At 46.2% G+C, this 20,781-nt stretch overlaps 1 protein-coding gene across 1 annotated transcript in view; it reads right to left on the reverse strand.

Annotated features, from left to right (window-relative positions):
• palmdb (palmdelphin b) overlaps positions 1-12,715 on the reverse strand; it is a 39,782-nt gene extending 27,067 nt beyond the window's left edge. Inside the window, exon 1 of the mRNA XM_046292480.1 lies at positions 12,504-12,715. The gene's annotated coding sequence lies outside the window, so the exon portion shown is untranslated. The remainder of the gene's footprint in view (positions 1-12,503) is intronic.
• Between the last annotated feature and the right edge of the window lie 8,066 nt (positions 12,716-20,781).

A 20,781-nucleotide genomic window follows, 5' to 3' on the forward strand; every position in this document is an offset into this window, starting at 1 on the left:
TTGCTCTAACATGCACTGCCAACTCAAGGATTATCAATTTAAATAGGATGCACCTGAGCTCAATTTTGAGACTCATAGCAAGGGTTTCAATACTTATGTAAATAAGGTATTTCTGTTTTGTATTTTTCATACATTTGCCAAAATTTAGAAAAACCTGTTTTCACTTTGGCATTATGGGGTATTGTGTGTAGATTGCTGAGGGATCATTTTTATTTATTTAGAATAAGGCTGTAATTTAACAATATGTGGAAAAAGTCAAGGGGTCTGAATACTTTCTGAAGGCACCCTGTCTGTCCGTCCGTCCGTCCGTCTACTATCTATCTACAGTATCCAGCTTTCCAAAAGTGTCTGATTGTGTAACGTCTGCTTCCAATTCACAAAGTTCTGATCTGTCATCTGTCCTTTGAATCACGTTTCCACGCCCTCTTCAAGGAGGTGTTCGACCATTCAGTTTCAGGTCATCACACCGGAGGCATTTTAAGTGAGCTGCGACAGGGCTGCAGCTCCACCACTGAGTATGCCCTTGAGTTCCATACCATGGCTGCCCGCAGTGGATATAGTGAACCAGCTCTCTTTACAGTCTACCAGAGGGGTCTTAATTGGGAGTTATAGACTGAACTGGCCTGCAGGTGAGATTTAATGGATCTAAACCAATACATCCGGATGTCCACATCCATTGGCAAACCTACTGGTGGACCGCAGACCTATACAGTTGCCCATGGCCTGCGAGTCTTCCATGCCTTTCTCTCATCCACCACGGTCCAATAGCCCCGAACCCATGCAACTCGGCCGTGCCCCTCTCACGCCTGCCTAGAGACACCGGAGGTTACGTAAAAACCTGTGCCTCTATTGTGGCAAGAGTAACCACCTACTCAATAGCTGTCCAATTTGTCCTCCACGAAGGGGTGACCACGACTGCTCCACTTCTGCCCGGGTAAGCATCTCTACATTTTTGAACATTACCTGAAGGCAGTTTGGGATCCCGGCTCTTCTTTCTGCTAATGGGGTCACTCAGTTTGTGGAGGGATTAGTGGACTCTGGGGCTGCAGGAAATTGAATTGATGAACAATTGGCACAACAGTTAAGGGTCAAGCTAATCCCTGTTAATCCTCCCTTTAGGATTAATGCGCTGGATGGACAACCTCTCGGAAACTGATCTTGTGAATCGCATGACCGAAAGTACCACCCTTCAGATTGGCCTCCTTCACTCAGAGGTCATTAAGTTAATGGTGTTGTCTTCACCTAAAGAACCCCTCATCCTTGGTCACCCCTGGCTTAGCCTTCACGACCCTGCCATCTCCTGGTGGCAAGGGGAACTCCTGTCATGGTCTCCTGCTTGTTTTAAGAACTGCTTCAGTCTACCCTGTCAAGACACCTCTATAGAAGGATCGGGGTCTGCCATTCCAACCCACATCCCACCTGTATATGCCCAGTTCCTGAGTGTCTTCAGCAAGAAAAAGGCGTCCATCACCCGGAGGACAGCGCGATCGACCTCCTTCCTGGGGCATCGCCCCCTAAGGGTCGGACCTACCCCTTGTCCATCCCAGAGAATGAGGCTATAGACACATATATAGGAGAGGCTCTCGCCAGAAAATTCATCCGTCCATCCACGTCTCCGGCTGCATCCAGTTTCTTTTTTTGTAAAAAAAAATCATGGTAGTCTCCATTCCTGCTTAGATTGCCAACCCCTCAATGGCCTTAACATCAAGAATCACGTCCCTCTTCCTCTGATTCCGGCTGCACTAACAAGTAGGACAGGCTACCATCTACTCCAAACTGGACCTACGTAGTGCTTACAACCTGCTCCGTATCCAAAGTGGGTATGAGTGGAAGACGGCGTTCATCACTGCTAGGGGTCACCGTGAATACCTGGTCATGCCCTACGGTCTCACCAATGCTCCCGCAGTCTTCCAGTCTTCTTGAATGAAGTTTTCCAGGACATGATCAACCAGTTCTTCATCGTGTACATTGATATCTTGATCTCACTCACTCCCTTGCGAAGACATGTCCATGTGCAACAGGTCCTCCAACGGCAACAGGACCACCATCTTTATGTCAAGGCTGAGAAGAGCGCCTTTCATGTTACTACGGTAACCTTCCTAGGGTTTGTGCTGACACCAGGAGGGGTCAACATGGACAAAGGCAAAGTCACGGCCGTGCTTAACTGGCCCAAACCTACCACCGTAAAGGAACTACAATGTTTGCTAGGATTTTCCAACTTCTACCGCCAGTTCATCCGAAACTACAGCAGCACAACCGCTCCTCTCAGCTCTCACCAGTCAAAAACCTCCAATGGACTGATACCACCCTTAATGCATTTGAGACCTTGAAATGCCTCTTCACCTCTGCACCCACCCTTAGGCAGCCAAATCCTACCCTTCCTTTTGTTCTGGAAGTGAATGCATCCAAGGTCAGCGTGGGAGCGGTTCTCTCTCAGCGGGTCGGGACACCTCCCAAATTACACCCACGTGGCTTCTTTTCCAAGAAACTGTCACCCGATGAGAGGAACTATGACTGAGAGCTCCTCTCCATTAAGCTGGCTACTGAAGAGTGGCGCCACTGGTTAGAGGGAGCCCGTCACCCATTCCTTGTTCTTACCGTCTACCACAATTTGGAGTACTTAACTTCTTTGATATAGGGGGCGCTATTTTATTTTTTGGATGAAAAACGTTCCTGTTTTAAACAAGATATTCTGTCACGAAAAGATGCTCGACTATGCATATAATTGACAGCTTTGGAAAGAAAACACTCTGACGTTTCCAAAACTGCAAAGATATTGTCTGTGAGTGCCACAGAACTGATGTTACAGAAAAAACCCCAGATAAAATTCCAATCAGGAAGTGCCGCATTTTTTAAAACTGCCTCATGCCTATGACTCCTTATATGGCTGTGAATGGGCCACGAATGAGCTTAGGCTTTCTGTTGCTTCCCCAAGGTGTCGACAGCATTGTGACGTATTTGTAGGCATATCATTGGAAGATTGAGCAAAAGAGACTACATCTACCAGGTCGTGTCCTCCGTCGCAATTATTGCGTAATCTCCAGCTGCAGTATTTTTCCGTTTGCTTCTGTTGAGAAGCCAACTGCCACCACTGATAGATTATCGAATAGATATGTGAAAAACACCTTGAGGATTGATTCTAAACAACATTTGCCATGTTTCTGTCGATATTATGGAGCTAATTTGGAAAAAAAATTGACGTTGTAAGTGACTGCATTTTCCGGTCTTTTTCTTAGCCAAACGTGATGAACAAAACGGAGCTATTTCGTCTACACAAATAATCTTTTTGGAAAAAATGAACATTTGCTATCTAACTAAGAGTCACGTCATTGAAAACATCCGATGTTCTTCAAAGGTAAATTATTTTATTTGAATGCTTTTCTTGTTTTTGTGAAAATGTTGCCTGCTGAATGCTAGGCTTAATGCTATGCTAGGCTATCAATACTCTTACACAAATGCTTGTGTAGCTTTGGTTGAAAAGCATATTTTGAAAATCTGAGATGACAGTGTTGTGTCACGCCTTGGTCATTGTATTTTGTATTTTTGTTATATGTTTGGGTAGGCCAGGGTGTGACATGGGTTTATATGTTGTATTCGTATTGGGGTTTGTATTATTTGGGATCGCGGCTGATTAGGGGTGTTGTTAGGCTTGGCTGCCTGAGGCGATTCTCAATCAGAGTCAGGTGCTTGTCATTGTCTCTGATTGGGAACCGTATTTAGGCAGCCTGACTTTCGCTTTGTATTTTGTGGGTGTTTGTTCCTGTCTTTGTGTAGTATTCACCAGATAGGCTGTAATTAGTTTCACGTTTCGTTTGTTGTTTTCGTATTTCAGTTATTTCATGTACCGTCATATCTTTCATTAAAGTCATGAGTAACCTACACGCTGCGCTTCGGTCCGACTCTCTTCATTCAACAGACGAACGCCGTTACAGAAACACCCACCCCTCACGGACCGAGCCGCGTGTAACTGGCAACGACGCAGATAACTGGCAGGAGCTAATGGAGTATACGACGTGGGAAGAAATTGACAGGTGGGCGGCCGACCCAGAGAGAGTGCAGGCGCCCGCCTGGGATTCGCTTCAGCAGTGTGAAGAAGGCTACAGGCGAATCGAGTCAAAGAAAAAGACACGCCGGGTAAAACGGAGAGGCGCTGGTATAAACAGGCAGCGACAGCTGGAGCAGCAAAGGGAGGATGAATTATTCGGAGAATGGACATGGGAAGACGTGTTGGATGGTAAAGGTTGTTACACTTGGGAGGAGATATTGGCCGGAAGAGATTGCCTCCCATGGGAACAGGTGGAGGCACTAAGGAGAGCAGAGGCAGCCGGAGATAGGAGCCGACGATACGAGGGAACACGGTTGGCAAGGAAACCTGAAAACCAGCCCAAAAACATTATTGGGGGGGCTAGAAGGGAGAATAGTTATGCCAGGTAGGAGACCTGCGCAAACTCCCTGTGCTCACCATTGGGCTAGAGAGACCAGGCAGGCACCGTGTTATGCTATGGTGCGCACAGTGTTTTCAGTGCGGGAGCATAGCCCGGTGCGGCAAATACCATTTCTTCCTATTGGCCGGGCTAGAGTGGGCATCGAGCCAGGTAAGCTTGGGCAGGCTCGGTGCTCAAGAGCTCCAGTGCGCCTGCACGGTCCGGTCTATCCAGAGCCACCTCTACACACCAGTCCTCCGGTAGCAGCTCCCCGCACCAGGCTTCCTGTGCGTGTCCTCGATCCAGTACCACCAGTTCCAGCACCACGCACCAGGCCTCCAGTGCGCCTTGCCTGTTCAGCGCAGCCAGCGCTTTTCTCCTCTCCTGCGCTGTCGGAGTCTCCCGCCTGTTTAGCACAGCCAGAGCCTTTCTCCTTTCCTGCGCTGCCGGAGTCTCCAGTCTGCCCAGCGCCGCCAGTGCTCCCAGTCTGCCCAGCGCGGCCAGTGCTCCCAGTCTGCCCAGCGCGGCCAGTGCTCCCAGTCTGCCCAGCGCGGCCAGTGCTCCCAGTCTGCCCAGCGCCGCCAGTCTGCCCAGCGCCGCCAGTGCTGCCAGTCAGCCCAGCGCTGCCCGACAACCAGTCTCTTCCAGATCTGCCCGACAACCAGTCTCTTCCAGATCTGCTCGACAACCAGTCTCTTCCAGATCTGCCAGCCAGCCAGGATTTACCGGAGCCTACTATCTGCCATCTCAGTACTGGCTTCCCTCAGTACTGGGCAGTACCGGGCTTCCCCTCAGTAGTACTGGGCTTCCTCTCAGTACTGGGCTTCCTCTCAGTCCTTCCCCTCAGTACCGGGCTTCCCCTCAGTACCGGGCTTCCCCTCAGTCCCGGCTGCCCCCCCTCTGTCCCGAGCTGCCCCTCTGTCCCGGGCTGCCCCTCAGTCCCAGGCTGCCCCTCTGTCCTGAGATGCCCCTCTGTCCTGAGATGCCCCTCTGTCCTGAGATGCCCCTCTGTCCTGAGATGCCCCTCTGTCCCGAGCTGCCCCTCTGTCCCGAGCTGCACCTCTGTCCCGGGCTGCCCCTCTGTCCTGAGATGCCCCTCTGTCCTGAGATGCCCCTCTGTCCTGAGATGCCCCTCTGTCCTGAGATGCCCCTCTGTCCTGAGATGCCCCTCTGTCCTGAGATGCCCCTCTGTCCCGAGCTGCTCCTCAGTTATGTGGGGATCTGGGTGAGGACTATTAGGCCATGGTCGGCGGAGAAGGTGGATTATCCCAGGACGCGAAGGGGAGGAAATAGAACATTAATGGAGTGGGGTCCACGTCCCGAGCCAGAACCGCCACCATGGATAGACGCCCACCCGGAGCCTCCCTATGCTCTTGAGGTGCGTCCGGGAGTCCACACCTTAGGGGGGGGGGGTTCTGTCACGCCTTGGTCATTGTATTTTGTATTTTTGTTATATGTTTGGGTAGGCCAGGGTGTGACATGGGTTTGTATGTTGTATTCGTATTGGGGTTTGTATTATTTGGGATCGCGGCTGATTAGGGGTGTTGTTAGGCTTGGCTGGCTGAGGCGATTCTCAATCAGAGTCAGGTGCTTGTCATTGTCTCTGATTGGGAACCGTATTTAGGCAGCCTGACTTTCGCTTTGTATTTCGTGGGTGTTTGTTCCTGTCTTTGTGTAGTATTCACCAGATAGGCTGTAATTAGTTTCACGTTTCGTTTGTTGTTTTCGTATTTCAGTTATTTCATGTACCGTCATATCTTTCATTAAAGTCATGAGTAACCTACACGCTGCGCTTCTGTCCGACTCTCTTCATTCAGCAGATGAACGCCGTTACATGTTGTTAAAAAAAGGCTAAGCTTGTGTTTGAATATATTTATTTCATTTCATTTGCGATTTTCATGAATAGGAAATGGTAATGGTTATGGTAATGAGCTTGAGGCTATGATTACGCTCCCGGATACGGGATTGCTCGTCGCTAGAGGTTAAGAAGTGTTAAGAGCTCAACCCCAGACAGGCTCGCTGGGCACTCTTCACCCGATTCAACTTCACCATCATCTACCTGCCCTGCGAGAAAAATGTGAAGGCTGATTCCTTATCCCGTCTATTTGACGCCCCTTCCTCAACCCAGCTCCCGAGCCCATCCTGCTTGTGTCGTGGGACCCATACAGTGGGAAATCCAAGCAGCTGTCCAAGAGGCCCTACACCATGACCCAGCACCTCCCGACACCCCTGCAGGCAAGACCTGCGTCCGTCAGACCCCAACTAATGCAGTGGTGCCATAACTCGCTCTGGCCATCCCGGGAATCACCCGAACCACGGAGTCCCTAACAGCCAACGTCTGAGATGACATTCTTTCCTGTCCTGTCTGTGCTTGGGCAGAGAGCCCTCGCCAACTACCTAGCGGTAAGCTAGAGCCTTTACATACACCACACCGACCATGGTCCCACATTGCCATGGATTTCCTCACAGATCTGCCGGACTCTTCAGGCTTCATGACTATTTTAGTTGTAATGGAAGATGTGCCGACTCATCCCCCTTCCATATCTACCTAATCCCATGGAAATGGCTGAGTCCATGTTCCAACAGGTGTTTCGTCTGTAAGGGATCCCGGAAGACATCGCTTCGGATCTGGGACCCCAGTTCGTCTCCAGGGTGTGGCGAGCCTTCTGTGACCGACTGGGGGTCCCCATCAGCCTATCCTCGGGATACCATCCCTAAACCAATGGGCAGACTGAAAGCCTGAATCAGGAAATAGAGAAGTACCTTCGCCAACACTGCACCCACCAACCACACTAGTGGAGTTGCTATCTAACCTGGGCTGAATACGCACAGAACTCCCTGGTGCATTCCTCACTCCATCTCACTTCTTTTCAGTGTCCTCGGATACCAACCCCCCGTGTTCCCATGGGAGACAGAGCCCAGAACCGTGCCTGCCATCGATGAGTGGTTTCAACAGAGTGAGCAGGGTTGGGAGACTGCAAATCGGCACCTCCATCACACTTGCCTTTCCCCGAAGCGGTTCACTGACCGGTGTCGCTGACCTACTCCACTCGTCCACCCTGGGCAATGGGTGTGGCTCTCTACCCGGGACATCCGGCTTCGTGACTCCTGCAAAAAGTTCAGTCCCCAGTTCATTGGTCCCTTCAAAATATCACACCGCATCAATCCTTACACTTACCGTCTCCAACTGCCCCGCCATTACCGGATCTCCTTATCCTTCCATGTGTCCCTTCTCAATCTTGTGAGGTACAACGCTCTCCATCCTCCTGTGGCGCACCCCCTCCACTTGACGCCGGCAGTGCATCGGCTTATTCCTTCCGAGCCCTCCTTGACTCCAAGTGCCTGGGTGACATCCACTACCTGGTGGATTGGGAGAGGTACGGACCCAAACAACGGTCCTGGGTCCCCATCCAGGACATCGTCGACCCAGCCATGATCCTGGCTTTCCAAAGTAACTGTCCTGACCTCCCAGCTCCACGCTCCTGGGGGAGGCCCACTGCTCAGCTTCCTAGGCTGTTAAGAGTGGAGGGGAGGGGGGGGGGTACTCTAATGTCTGCTTCCAACTCACACCCTCAAACACCTAGATCCCCTGAACGCAGCTCATTCTCCAGATCCCAATCACCTGAATTCTAATCACTTGTTCACACACCTGTATGTCATTATCACACACACGTCTTTCAGAGTGCTGGGTTTTCCTGTGAATGGTCTACCTGATCTCGCAGACTACTTTACTAGCCTTTTCCCTGCCGGTACTGTTGCCCTTTTGGACCCCCTGTGTATGACCTTCTGCCTGTCCCTGGACCCAGCTACATGCCTCCTCCTGTGGTCCTTTGCAATAAACACTTGCTGCGCCCTGCGCTTGAAACCAGCTCTCTGTCTCCCCTTGTGTTCATTACAGATTGCTATTAAGCTGACCCTTTTTTCGATGCAGTATGGCTTAAATGTATTTTCTCTAGGAGTTAAATTCACTATTTTGAAGCATTTTGTGAATGTCAGCATCTACAATTATAGGGAATTTTATCTACATATGCCAGATATGGATTGAAATCCCCAAAATATGAGGTGAAGTCTCATGTCAAATGACCAAGGAAGTTTATTTGTGTGGCAGCGAAGTTAACATTTCAGTTAGCACCTGGAATACTCAAATGTCACCGTGTCCACCTTTATCTGGGCTTTGTCACTATGTCTATGAAATATAATACACCATGATACCACAAGGCTGCAGACTTCATATGCATTCCATACACACATGAACAATGCAGCACGTACTGCCCAATGTGCCTACATGTATGTGCGAGTGTGTGTGTGTGTGAGAGTGTTTGGTCCGCGCACATGCACGTGTGTGAAAGTGTGTGTATTCTCAACGTAATTATTGCCATGCTCCACACTTAATTGCAGCAACATCAGACACAGACGTTCTGACGCCGACCCCTCTGTAGCCTAATAACGTCCAACATATATCAGGAGCAGTTTCTTCTCTATAGCAGGTATTTCATCCATGCTTGGAGGTCTGGAGTATCGCTGTTCTGCCTGATCATTAATTGCACCCACCTGGTGTCCCAGGTCTATTTGCCTGTTCTATAGTATACAACTCATATCTGGACCAGTGTTTGATTGAGTCCATCATGACTTGTTTTCCCTGACCACGTGACCGGACCAGGATCAACTCTGGGCCCCAATATCCAGTGACGGTGTAGTTCTTTCCGCTAATCTGCAGCCCTAGCCTGGGTAGGATATTAGATTGGTAATTAGGTTACCATTAGGCTACCAGATCGGTAACAGCCTAACTAGCTTTCAGATCGATGTCCTGAAAACCAGTCCAGACTAAACATATCCCACAGTGTAAGTGGGTATCACGCGTTGACACATATAGGTATTAGGCCATTGAATTCTTCCTGACCATGTGACCTGTCAGAGATGTGCTCTATAGAATGCTATATCTGTATGTGACGATGCTACTCAGGCCTGTAATGGGAGCAGTTGAAATGCAAGCCTATAGAATTAACTAGACTCACAATTATGTTGAATAATTCTATTGAATTATAGGATATTTATATAAAACCTGCCATACACAATGTCTATGGATCTTATTTATATAACCAGCGAATTAGACACACTGGGAAATGGAGAGAAGGCAGGAGTGGGTGGCGATATGGGACTGAAGAGGAGTGCAAGTGTTAGTCACCGCTGTAACCTCACATACACTGTACTGTACATACAGTATGCTGAAATAGAGACATGTCTCCAGCATACACACACACAACCTGGAGATGGACATCCTTTGGCAAATACACACACCGGCCCATCCCTCCATCTCCCACCTACACACTCATCCAACCCACCTACACACACACACGTGCACACGCACATTACCAATTGTGGAGACACACACACACATACACACACATGCTTCATTATTGTCCTCATAACCTGAAGCCGCAGCCTACAGGAGCTGAGACAAGACAGCTAGCGTGGACAGGGAGGGAGGCTACAGAAGGTCGAGGCGGTTAGCGTCGCCCCACCTGTTGACACTATAGCGTGCTCCTCTCTACCCTGATCCAGCCAGGCTCAAAATAGAGACCTCTCTCACAGCTGTACTGTTACCAGCAAGTCGCAGTGTGTGTGAGTGTGTGTATGTCAGCATATGTATGTTGCGGCTTGTTTGAGGTGAAGGTTTCCAGCAGGTCACGTAGCTGCTAAGAGCGCAGAGGATCTAGACAAAGCACCAGCGACATGTCACTCATGTACACACTGATCTTTAACCTCTAACCCCTTGGCCACTACTCAGCCAATCAGATACTGCAACCACAGGGAGGGAGACATCTGATGTAATACAATTGGCTAATATACAGTAATATTGGCAATGTGGTACCACTCAGTTTCCAAATATTGTTATAAATCATATCACAATGGTTAATTGTTGGTACAATAGCTATGCAGTATATGATCACATTGAAAACCTGTAACCAAAGCAGACAGCTAGTCAAATGTTAAACAATAAGTTCCTTTAAATGAGAGTTTTACCCCAATTGTGAGCATACTGTTTGTCCAGTGTAGCATGGGATCCTTCGAATATGTCAAGTTATCTGCCGCTATAATAATCTATAATCATAGTTATATGCCTCTATAATGATGTATAACCATAGTTACATACTGACATTCTCTAATGAGATGGGTCTGCATGGTGAGAGGCCAGTTGACTCATAGAGGTCCTATAATCCACTAGAGAGGTTGATGTCATAGACCTGCAAAGCTCTAGAATGTGCAGATCATGTCAACCATGTTGGTCAATAATACATTCAATTGGAATAAATGTTAGGAGAGACATAGGCGTGTTCTATTTAGATATGTGTTCTAGCCACAATAACCTGAGCCCCAGCTATCTCAGACTGGCCACCGTCACAGTCCAGAGAGACACACCTTGTAATCTCTCATCCCTAATCTGATCACTGGATTAAGGGTTAGGGTTCCCAATCTAGCTCCTCTAGCATCTGCCTCTAGCATGGAAACTGGACATACAGTAGATATATTTACATGATCCACTGGCGATACACTGACCCATATACAGTAGCGTACTGTACACTCTTAGAAAAACGGTGTTATCTAGAATCTTAAAGGATTTTTCGGTTGTCACCATAGGATAACCCTTTGAGGAACTGTTTTTGGTTCCAGGTAGAACCCCTTTGGGTTCCATGTAGAACCCTTTCCATAGATGGTTCTACATGGAACCCAAACGGGTTTTTACCTGGAACCAAAAAAGATGATCCTATAGGGACAGCTGAAGAACCCTTTTGGAACCATTTTTTCTAAGAATGTACTGTACTTAAAGGTGCAATATGCAGAAATCGCTCTGCCATTTTCTGCTTGCTAAAATTAGAATAGTTTCAGTTGATGTGACCAAATCAGCAGTCATTGTGTAGAGAATCACTGTGCCATCTAAACTGCTATGAAATATATTTTCCATAAACCAAATATATTGTATTTTCAGCTGTTTGAAGCTGGTGTACCAAACCGAAAGTAAAAGACTCAAAAACTGAACTCAAGAATGGGGAGCATAAAAATAGCACACATAGAACAGATCTACCGCTTCTTAGACTTGCGTTCAACGAGAATGACATATCTATAACTCACATTTCTATGTGAATTTGGTCGGGTTGCCCAAAAAGTTGCATATTACAGCTTCAACATGTCGTGTTAACTAGTATGAAGATACATTTACCACATTTACCACTGGCTGTAGACTAGGCAAGTCAGTTAAGAACACATTCTTATATACAATGACAGCCTCATAGCTCTTTGGGCTATGAGAACAGTACCAAAATCCATGTAATAGTGTTTCTATGAAGTCATTTTCTTCACTCAACTACAGAATCTCTCTAAGGTGATGAGAGTCAGTATGTGGGTGTACAGAGTAAGGAGGTGATTTGTGTGTTTGGTTGCCACATTTGCGTGTGTGTGGGTGTTAGTGTATTTGTGTCTGTGTACATGTCAAGGACAATATCCACAAAGCATTAACTAAAACGTAAAGACACTCCCATCCAGTAGTAAATGGATAGAGAAACTACTAAACTACTAAAGTGGAGAGGAACTATGTTAGTTATATCTGGTCCAGTTAGTTAGTTAGAGGGTGACTCTGTGGGCTTTCAGATTGTGTCTAGAAAGGAAAGTGTTTGTGCTTAATAATGGCCAGACCCCTTAAATTAGACTGACAGACCCCCCATGGGGAGAATCGGCCAGCGGAGCACAAATGTCCAGGATTACACAGATTAAAAGATTACTCAATCAAAAGACCCCTTGGCATGATCTTTTTATACCAGGAACAACACCAGTGCAGTTAGCTAGCCACCTCACGAACCAGAGAAACAGTTAGGCTGTGTTGTCTTTATATTTCAACCAAACTGAAGAACAGAATCAGGATACAACCAGTTACCAATCCTATGATGCTAACAGTATGAGCCATCCCAAAAGTCCACTCACAGCAAACATGCTGCTACTACTTCTACTAAAAACAAGCAAAAAGCCAGAAATGAACAGCCCAATAAGCACAGAAAGACGAACACAGAAAAGGTAGAAACTCACCGGTTGTGTTTGGCTGAGAAGAGAGTTGTGTGATGTGTTGTGTGGTGTGTCAGAAGCAGAAGGAGCTCACTCTCAGCACAGCGTGTTGGAATCCTGCATCACTGTGTCTGTGAGAAGATAGCAGGTAGGCTGGGGGTTGAGATAGGGTTAGCTCTGACTAGTGGAATGCCGGTGCTCACGCTAGCTCTCTGTCTCTCTCTCTCTCTCTCTCTCTCTCTCTCTCTCTCTCTCTCTCTCTCTCTCTCTCTCTCTCTCTCTCTCTCTCTCACTCTTCTCTCTCTCTCTCTCTCTCTCTCTCTCTCTCTCTCTCTCTCTCTCTCTCTCTCTCTCTCTCTCTCTCTCTCTCTCTCAGCCCCCTCAGCTGCATATGAGCCTGCCACAGTGGAGCTGCTCAACCATGTGCCTGCCAGCATACCAATGCCAAAACAATGGCTCAATTCCATACACACATGTACACGCACACGCACAGACAGACAGACAGACAGACAGACAGACAGACAGACAGACAGACAGACAGACAGACAGACAGACAGACAGACAGACAGACAGACAGACAGACAGACAGACAGACAGACAGACAGACAGACAGACAGACAGACAGACAGACAGACAGACAGACAGACAGACAGACAGACAGACAGACAGACAGACAGACAGACAGACAGACAGACAGACAGACAGACAGACACTGTATACAATCTCAAAAACACTACTGCAACACAATGATAAATGGTACATGTTAAACCTCTTCCCTCCGTCAGTGTGAGTCTGTCCCTCACACCTCTGTCCCTATGTTAGTGTGATCAGCTGTTCCTGCCCCTGATGGACATCCACAGACATCAGTGCTGACACACAATTAGTAAATTACTCCACTCCAAAATGAGCTACGAAAGACTCTGCTCTGCTGTGTTGTTAGGAGTCCTGTCTGAGTGTGGCCACTGACCAGACTACCATTAGTGTAGTAGGGGACCAATACAACATGGTGTTCCATCAGTAACACTCCTACAATGACATAAATACCAGACTCATGGTAGTGTAACAGAACATACAAACTGTAATAAAATTGAGAGAGGGGTCAGTGTAACCAGCTCAACTCAGTTACAGCAATGACAGCAAAATATTTAAAAAATTAAAAAATTATCCTTAAGGAAAAACAAATATATATCACGTGATCACGTGATCTTATGTGAAGTTAATGTGATAACATGTGACATGTGAATGCAACGTGTTAACATGAAGCTATATGTGAAAACATGATCTCATGTGAAATAAATGTGACAAGATGGGGATGCAACATTTCAACATGGTATACCATGAGATGACACGTGACAACATTTGAAAACTGAAAATTCTATTTTCAAATGTGAATGTTCTTCAGTTGTGAAAATGCAATTTCATATGTGAGAGGTACATTTTCACGTAAAAGTTTTTCACATGTGAAAGTGAAAATGTTATTTTCACATGTGAAGTTTTCTACATGTGAAACTACAATGAAAACATGTTTATTCTCCTCACATGTGAAAAGGTGGTGTTTAATGGTTTCACATGTGAACAATTAACCTCACATGTTTCTCTTTTCTTTCCACATGTAAACATGTCAGCTCAACATGTGAAAACATTCACAAGTTTTTTGGAAGGGGAGTAATGAAATGGTATGGGGGTTTTCATATCAAACTTTATTTGTCACATGCGCCGAATACAACAGGTGTAGGACCTTACCGTGAAATGCTTACAAGCCCTTAACCAACAGTGCAGTTCAAGAGAGTTAAGAAACTATTTACCAAATAAACAAAAGTAAAACATAATAAAAAAGTAACACAATAAAATTACAATGAACAGGCTACATACAGGGGGTACCGGTACCGAGTCAATGTGCAGGGGTACAGGTTATTCAAGTTCATTTGTACATAGAGGTGGAGGTGAAGTGACTATGCATAGATAATAAACAGCGAGTAGCAGCAGTGTAAAAAACGAATGAAGGGGGGGTGTCAATGTAAATAGTACGGGTGGCCATTTCATTAATTGTTCAGCAGTCTTATGGCTTGGGAGTATGGGAGTCTTTTGGTCCTAGACTTGGCGCTCCGGTACCGCTTGCCATGCGGTAGCAGAGAAAACAGTCTATGACTTGGGTGACAGGAGTCTTTGACAATATTTTGGGCTTTTCTCTGACTCCGCCTTGTATATAGGTCCCGGATGACAGGAAGCTTGGCCCCAGTGATGTACTGGGCCGTACATACTACCCTCTGTCGCGCCTTACGGTCAGATGCCGAGCAGTTGCCATACCAGGCGGTGATGTAACCGGTCAGAATGCTCTCGATGGTACCACTGTAGAACCTTTTGAGGATCTGGGGACCCATGCCAAATCTTTTCAGTCTCCTGAGGGGGAAAATGTGTTTTCGTGCCCTCTTCACGACTGACTTGGCGTGTTTGGACCATGATAGTTCGTTGGTGATGTGGACACAAAGGAACTTGAAACTCTTGACCCGCTCCACTACAGCCCCGTCGATGTTAATGTGGGCCTGTTCGGCCCACCTTTTCCGGTAGTCCATGATCAGCTACTTTGTCTTGCTCACATTGAGGGAGAGGTTGTTGTCCTGGCACCACACTGCCAGGTCTCTGACGTCCTCCCTATAGGCTGTCTCATTGTTGTGGGTGATCAGGCCTAACAACTTAATGATGGTATTGGAGTTATGTTGGGCCATGCAGTTGTAAGGTGAACAGGGTGTACAGGAGGGGACTAAGCACACACCCCTGAGAGGCCCCAGTGTTGAGGATCAGTGTGGCAGACGTGTTGTTGACTCCCGTTACCACCTGGGGGCGGCCCGTCAAGAAGTCCAGGATCCAGTTTCAGATGGAGGTGTTTAGTCACAGGGTCCATAGCATAGTGATTAGCTTTGTGGGCACTATTGTGTTGAACGCTGAGATGTAGTCAATTAACAGCATCTCACATAGGTGTTCCTTTTGACCAGGTGGAAAAGGGCAGTGGATCTGTTGGGGCGGTATGCAAATTGGAGTGGGTCTACGGTATCCGGGATGATGCTGTTGATGTGAGACATGACCAGCCTTTCAAAGCACTTCCTGGCTACCGACTTGAGTGCTATGGGAAGGTAATCATTTAGCCAAGTTACCTTCTCTTCCTTGGACACAGGGACTATGGTGGTCTGCTTGAAACATGTGGGTATTACAGACTCGGTCAGGGAGAGTTTGAAAATGTCAGTGAAGACACTTGCCAGTTGGACCATGCATGCTTGGAGCACACGTCCTGGCAAGCCGTCTGGCCCGCGGCCTTGTGAATGTTGACCTGTTTAAAGGTCTTGCTCACATCGGCTACCGAGAGAATTATCACACAGTCATCCAGAACAGCTGGTGCTCTCATGCATGCTTCTGTGTTGCTTCCTCAAAGTGTGCTTAAAAGGCATTTAGTTCATCTGGTATGCTCGCGTCACTGGGTAGCTTGCAGCTGGGTTTCCCTTTGTAGTCCGTAATAGTTTTCAAGCCCTGCTACATTTGTCGAGTGTCAGAGCTGGTGTAGTACGATTCAGTCTTAATCCTGTTTTCGACACTTTGCCTGTTTGATGGTTCGTCTGAGGGGGCGTAGCAGGATTTCTTGTCAGCTTCCAGATTAGTGTCTTGCTTCTTGAAAGCGGCAGCTCTATCCTTTAGTTTGATGCGGATGTTGCCTGTAATCCATGGCTTCTGGTTGGGATATGTACGTATTGTCACAGTAGGGACGACGTCGTCAACACACTTATTGATGAAGCCAATGACTGAGGTGGTATACTCCTCAATGCCATTGGATGAATCCCAGGAAAACATATTCCAGTCTGTGCTAGCAAAAAAGTCCTGTATCGTAGTATCAGCGTCATCTGAACATTTCAATATTGAGGGAGTCACACTACTTCCTGCTTAATTTTTGCTTGTCAGCAGGAATCATGAGGATATAATTATGGCCAGATTTACCAAATGGAGGGCGAGGGAGAGCTTTATATGTGTCTCTGTGTGTGGAGTAAATATGGTCTAGAGTTGTTTTTTCCTTTGGTTGCATCTAGGTAAAACAGATTTAAGTTTGCCTGCATTAAAGTCCCCGGCCACTAGGAGCGCCATTTCTGGATGAGCATTTTCTTGTTTGCTTATGGTCTTCTACAGCTAGTTGAGTGCGAACTTACTGCCAGCATTGGTTTGTGGTGGTAAATAGACGGCTATGAATAATATAGATGAGTAGATTATGTACTCTCTTGGTAGATAAGTGTGGTCTACAGCTTTTCATAAGGTACTCTACCTCAAGCGAGCAATACCTCAAGACTTCTTTAATATTAGACATTATTATTAATAATATTAGACACACACCCACGCCCCTCGTCTTTCTCCGTCTTTTCTTCACGCAAATTACGGGGTTTGGGCCGGTTCCTTGAGAAAGCAGTATATCCTTTGCGGTGGACTCATTAAAGAAAAAAATCTTAGTCCAGTTTGAGGTGAGTAATCGCTGTTCTGATGTCCAGAAGTTAATTTCGGTATTAAGAGACGGTAGCATTAACATTATGTTCAAAATAAGTTCAAAATAAGTTACAGACAACGCAAAAAAAAAAAAAAAAAAGCACAATAACACAGGCACACATAAAACGGCAGCCACCCCTCCGGCACCATTATACAATATTCCCCACAATATTTGAAGGTAAGTGATATGCTGTTTAGATTTTTTTTAAAGTGTACAAATCTTTAACCAATTTGACTTGATACCTTAGTGCTGAACATGTACAATATAACTCCCCGTGGGATTTCACCTCACAACCTCTGGATTTGGGATAAGCTGATCTTCCTGCTGCATCACAAAGTCAAAATGTAAATGTAAATGTAAATGGGATAAGCTGATCTTCCTGCTGCATCACAAAGTCAATAGCATTCTCAGAAGTTCTCTCCACATTCATTATTTCAGCAAATTGAGGGTTTTCTGTATAATTGTCAAATGGTGGAGAATATATTCATGTTTTATCCGAGAATTACTTTGAAGTCCAAAGTGTAGGAATGCATGTGAAATCAGTTATTGACACAGAAATGGTGGTGTAGCAGGAAGATTGGAATGCTGTCAACCAAGAGGTTGAGAGTTCACATCCCATTTGAACCTCTTCACATATTGAATAATAAATGCTGTAAAAATGAACATACTCAATGTAACCAAATATGTAAGTTGAAAACTGTGTTATGTTTCAAGGACATCCTAATGATTTTTGTTTGCAGGGCCTCACCTGTGAAATCTCATGTGAAAAATATACTCTTGATATCATCACATTTGAAGTGTTCCAAAACCACATGGTTTCACATGATTTCACATGTCAAATCAAATGAAATCTGTACCGAGTCAGTGTACAGGGGTACAGGCTAGTTGAGGCCATCTGTATATGTAGGTGGGGCTGATGTAAAAGGTTATGTGATCACAAGTGAAAATCCACATGTGAAACTTCATATAAAACATCACCACATGATTTCACGTGAAATTTTGCATGTGAAATACAATTTTACATATGCAAAACATCTGGTAATTTCACACGTGAAATCATGTGATTTTCCACGTGAAATTATGTGGGTTTTCTGTAAGGGTAAAATGTTTTTGAATCGGCCAGTAAATGTTGGACACGCTGCCCACAACTACACCTACAGTCAGTGTTAACACAAACTGTTCACTGCTAACTGATCTGCCTTCACCAATAATCTTGTTATACCAATTGAGCAATTTTACATATAAACTCTTGTTCACAGAGTGCAATACTCAACACCACATCCACACATCGTTCACACTAACTACAGCTCTGGGAGCCTCAGGCAGATATAAACATGTATCCATGGCAACCAGCTGAACCGTCTCCAACTCACTCTTCTAGCTCTAATCTAAAGATAGGTCCTGCACACAGCTCGCTCCTCTCACAAGCTAACACTACAGAGAAGAAATTATCCTAGCAAATCATCCACTTATTTTGACATGGAGAAATGCTTATTGGATTTACTCTTGATGGTGTGTTACAATACGTAAGCAATATATTAGTATGTAACAGTATGCATTTCGTGTCCTAAGGCGAGAGACCCAGAAGTGTAGTTTGTTTCCAATACAAAATCTTCAAAAATTGAACACAAAAGTTTCAACAAGTCAGTGTGTGGGTTTAAGACAAGTTGTTGACTAATGGATGACAGCGTCCGCATACCCTCTGATGATGTCACACTCTAGGAGGAGGTCGTTGCTGATCTAGCTCTCACCAGAGCCTCACATGCCTGAGGGCCTTAGCTAAGAGGGACAGAATGCACTAACAGGTTGCAGGCTGGTCACCACCACCCACACACACACAGATGAGGGATAGGACACATTGCTGAGGGCAGACAGGCAGTCAGGGAGAGAGAAAGTGCAGGCAGGAAGAGAGACAGGCAGGAGGAGAGACAGCCAAAGAGACTGCAAGATAGGGAGAAAGGGCAGACATTCAGGAAGGCAGAGAGACAGGTAGTAAGTGTAACAACAGGGAGAGAGACAGGCAGGCAGATGGAGACCGGCAGGCAGAGAAGGAAGCAGACAGGCAGACAGGCAGAAAGACAGACAACCAGAAAGGGGGAAAGTGTGATACATTCCACCACTACATTCGCCTCCGAACACGCCACCCTCGTCAACACGACATATTCCCCTTTCACTCTCTAATGAATGGAAATACATGCACAATCTGTGGTCGGGGTCTGACTAGAGCTCTGTCTTTTCCCTGGACGGATCACCAGCAGCACATTTGGGTCTCCCACACACAGTCTGTCGTGGGGAGCCATGAAATAATTGAATTCACCCTGGATACAACTCAACCAATCATTTGTGTTCGAAGGAGGAACTGACATTGTTTCCTGTTTGAAGATGGAAAACAAAACACAAATGGAAAAGTCTTGTTAGGGAACGAAATGTAGAAATGTCGCGCAGCTGTGTTCTAATACATTGCTAGTGTTTTGTTACGTGGTGGTTTGCCTTCCACCTGTGAGAGGCCTTACCCACATCATCCTTTTGCCTTGCTGTGGTTTGGACAGCTTCTCAATGAGATAGCATTTTGCACTGCCTTCAATGACATTGATAGCGAGTAAGCATCAGCTGATATAAATAACTGTCATGTAATGCGTTCAGTCTCTGCTAATACCTTCTTGCTATAAAGAGAATAATGAGTTCGCTGCCAAGCCCTTTGGCCTGTCAATACGCAGGTGCATGTGGCGAGTAAAATGGAAAAACACACAAGACTCTTAGACACTTTCATGGGGGACAAAAAGAGAGAGGGAGGGAGATCAACAGAGACGGCAATAAGCGGAAAGACGGACAGGCAAAAAGATCAAGGAGAACAAATGCTAGGAAGTGAGTGAGACATACGTGGAGAGAGAGATGGGCGGAAGGCGAGCACACTGGTCATCTGTTCTGTTGTCTGCCGCTCCCTCGGGAGAAAGACATCTCACATGGGAGGAGAGCAGGACAGCTGAACACTGACAACCACACCACACACAGCCAAGTCACACTGGAGAGAGAGCCAGGGGAACTAATGTCACTCTATCCTTCTCTTCCTCTCTGCATCCCTCTCTTTTACAATCAACCACATCACATACAGTCAAGTCTCAGCGGAGAGACAGCCAGGGAACCAGATTTAATTCATATCAATTTTTTTATTTTTTTTATTTTACCTTTATTTAACCAGGCAAGTCAGTTAAGAACATATTCTTATTTTCAATGACAGCCTAGGAACAGTGGGTTAACTGCCTGTTCAGGGGCAGAACGACAGATTTGTACCTTGTCAGCTCGGGGGTTTGAACTCGCAACCTTCCGGTTACTAGGCCAACGCTCTAACCACTAGGCTACGCTGCCGCCCCAATACGTTAAAAAATTCCTATATTCAAAAGCAGAAAACAAACAACCAATGCATCCTCACGAGTATCCTAGCTATAGTAAAGGTCAACCAATAGAGGTCAAGTCTTTGAGTGCATGCATCCTCCAAAGATAGAGAGAGAAGATTCATGGCTTGATCAGAGGAAGGTGGTCGTTGAGATGGTTGATGAAGAGTCTGGTGACGATCATGTAGAGGGCTACTCTGGGAACCAGCCTGAGTCATGTAGCTACTGTCACTAGATCTATCACTCTCTCATTTTCTTTCTCTCCTTCACCTCTTCATCCCTCTCTTTTACTATCAATGATGTGTTAGAGTGTGGATAAAAACCGGTGGCTGAATATTAACAGATATGAATTCACATGAATATCGGTTCTTCTGTATTACGGTTTCTGGTG

Source organism: Oncorhynchus gorbuscha, linkage group LG12 (genome assembly GCF_021184085.1).
Source record: "Oncorhynchus gorbuscha isolate QuinsamMale2020 ecotype Even-year linkage group LG12, OgorEven_v1.0, whole genome shotgun sequence".
Taxonomy (NCBI): Eukaryota; Metazoa; Chordata; class Actinopteri; order Salmoniformes; family Salmonidae; genus Oncorhynchus; species Oncorhynchus gorbuscha.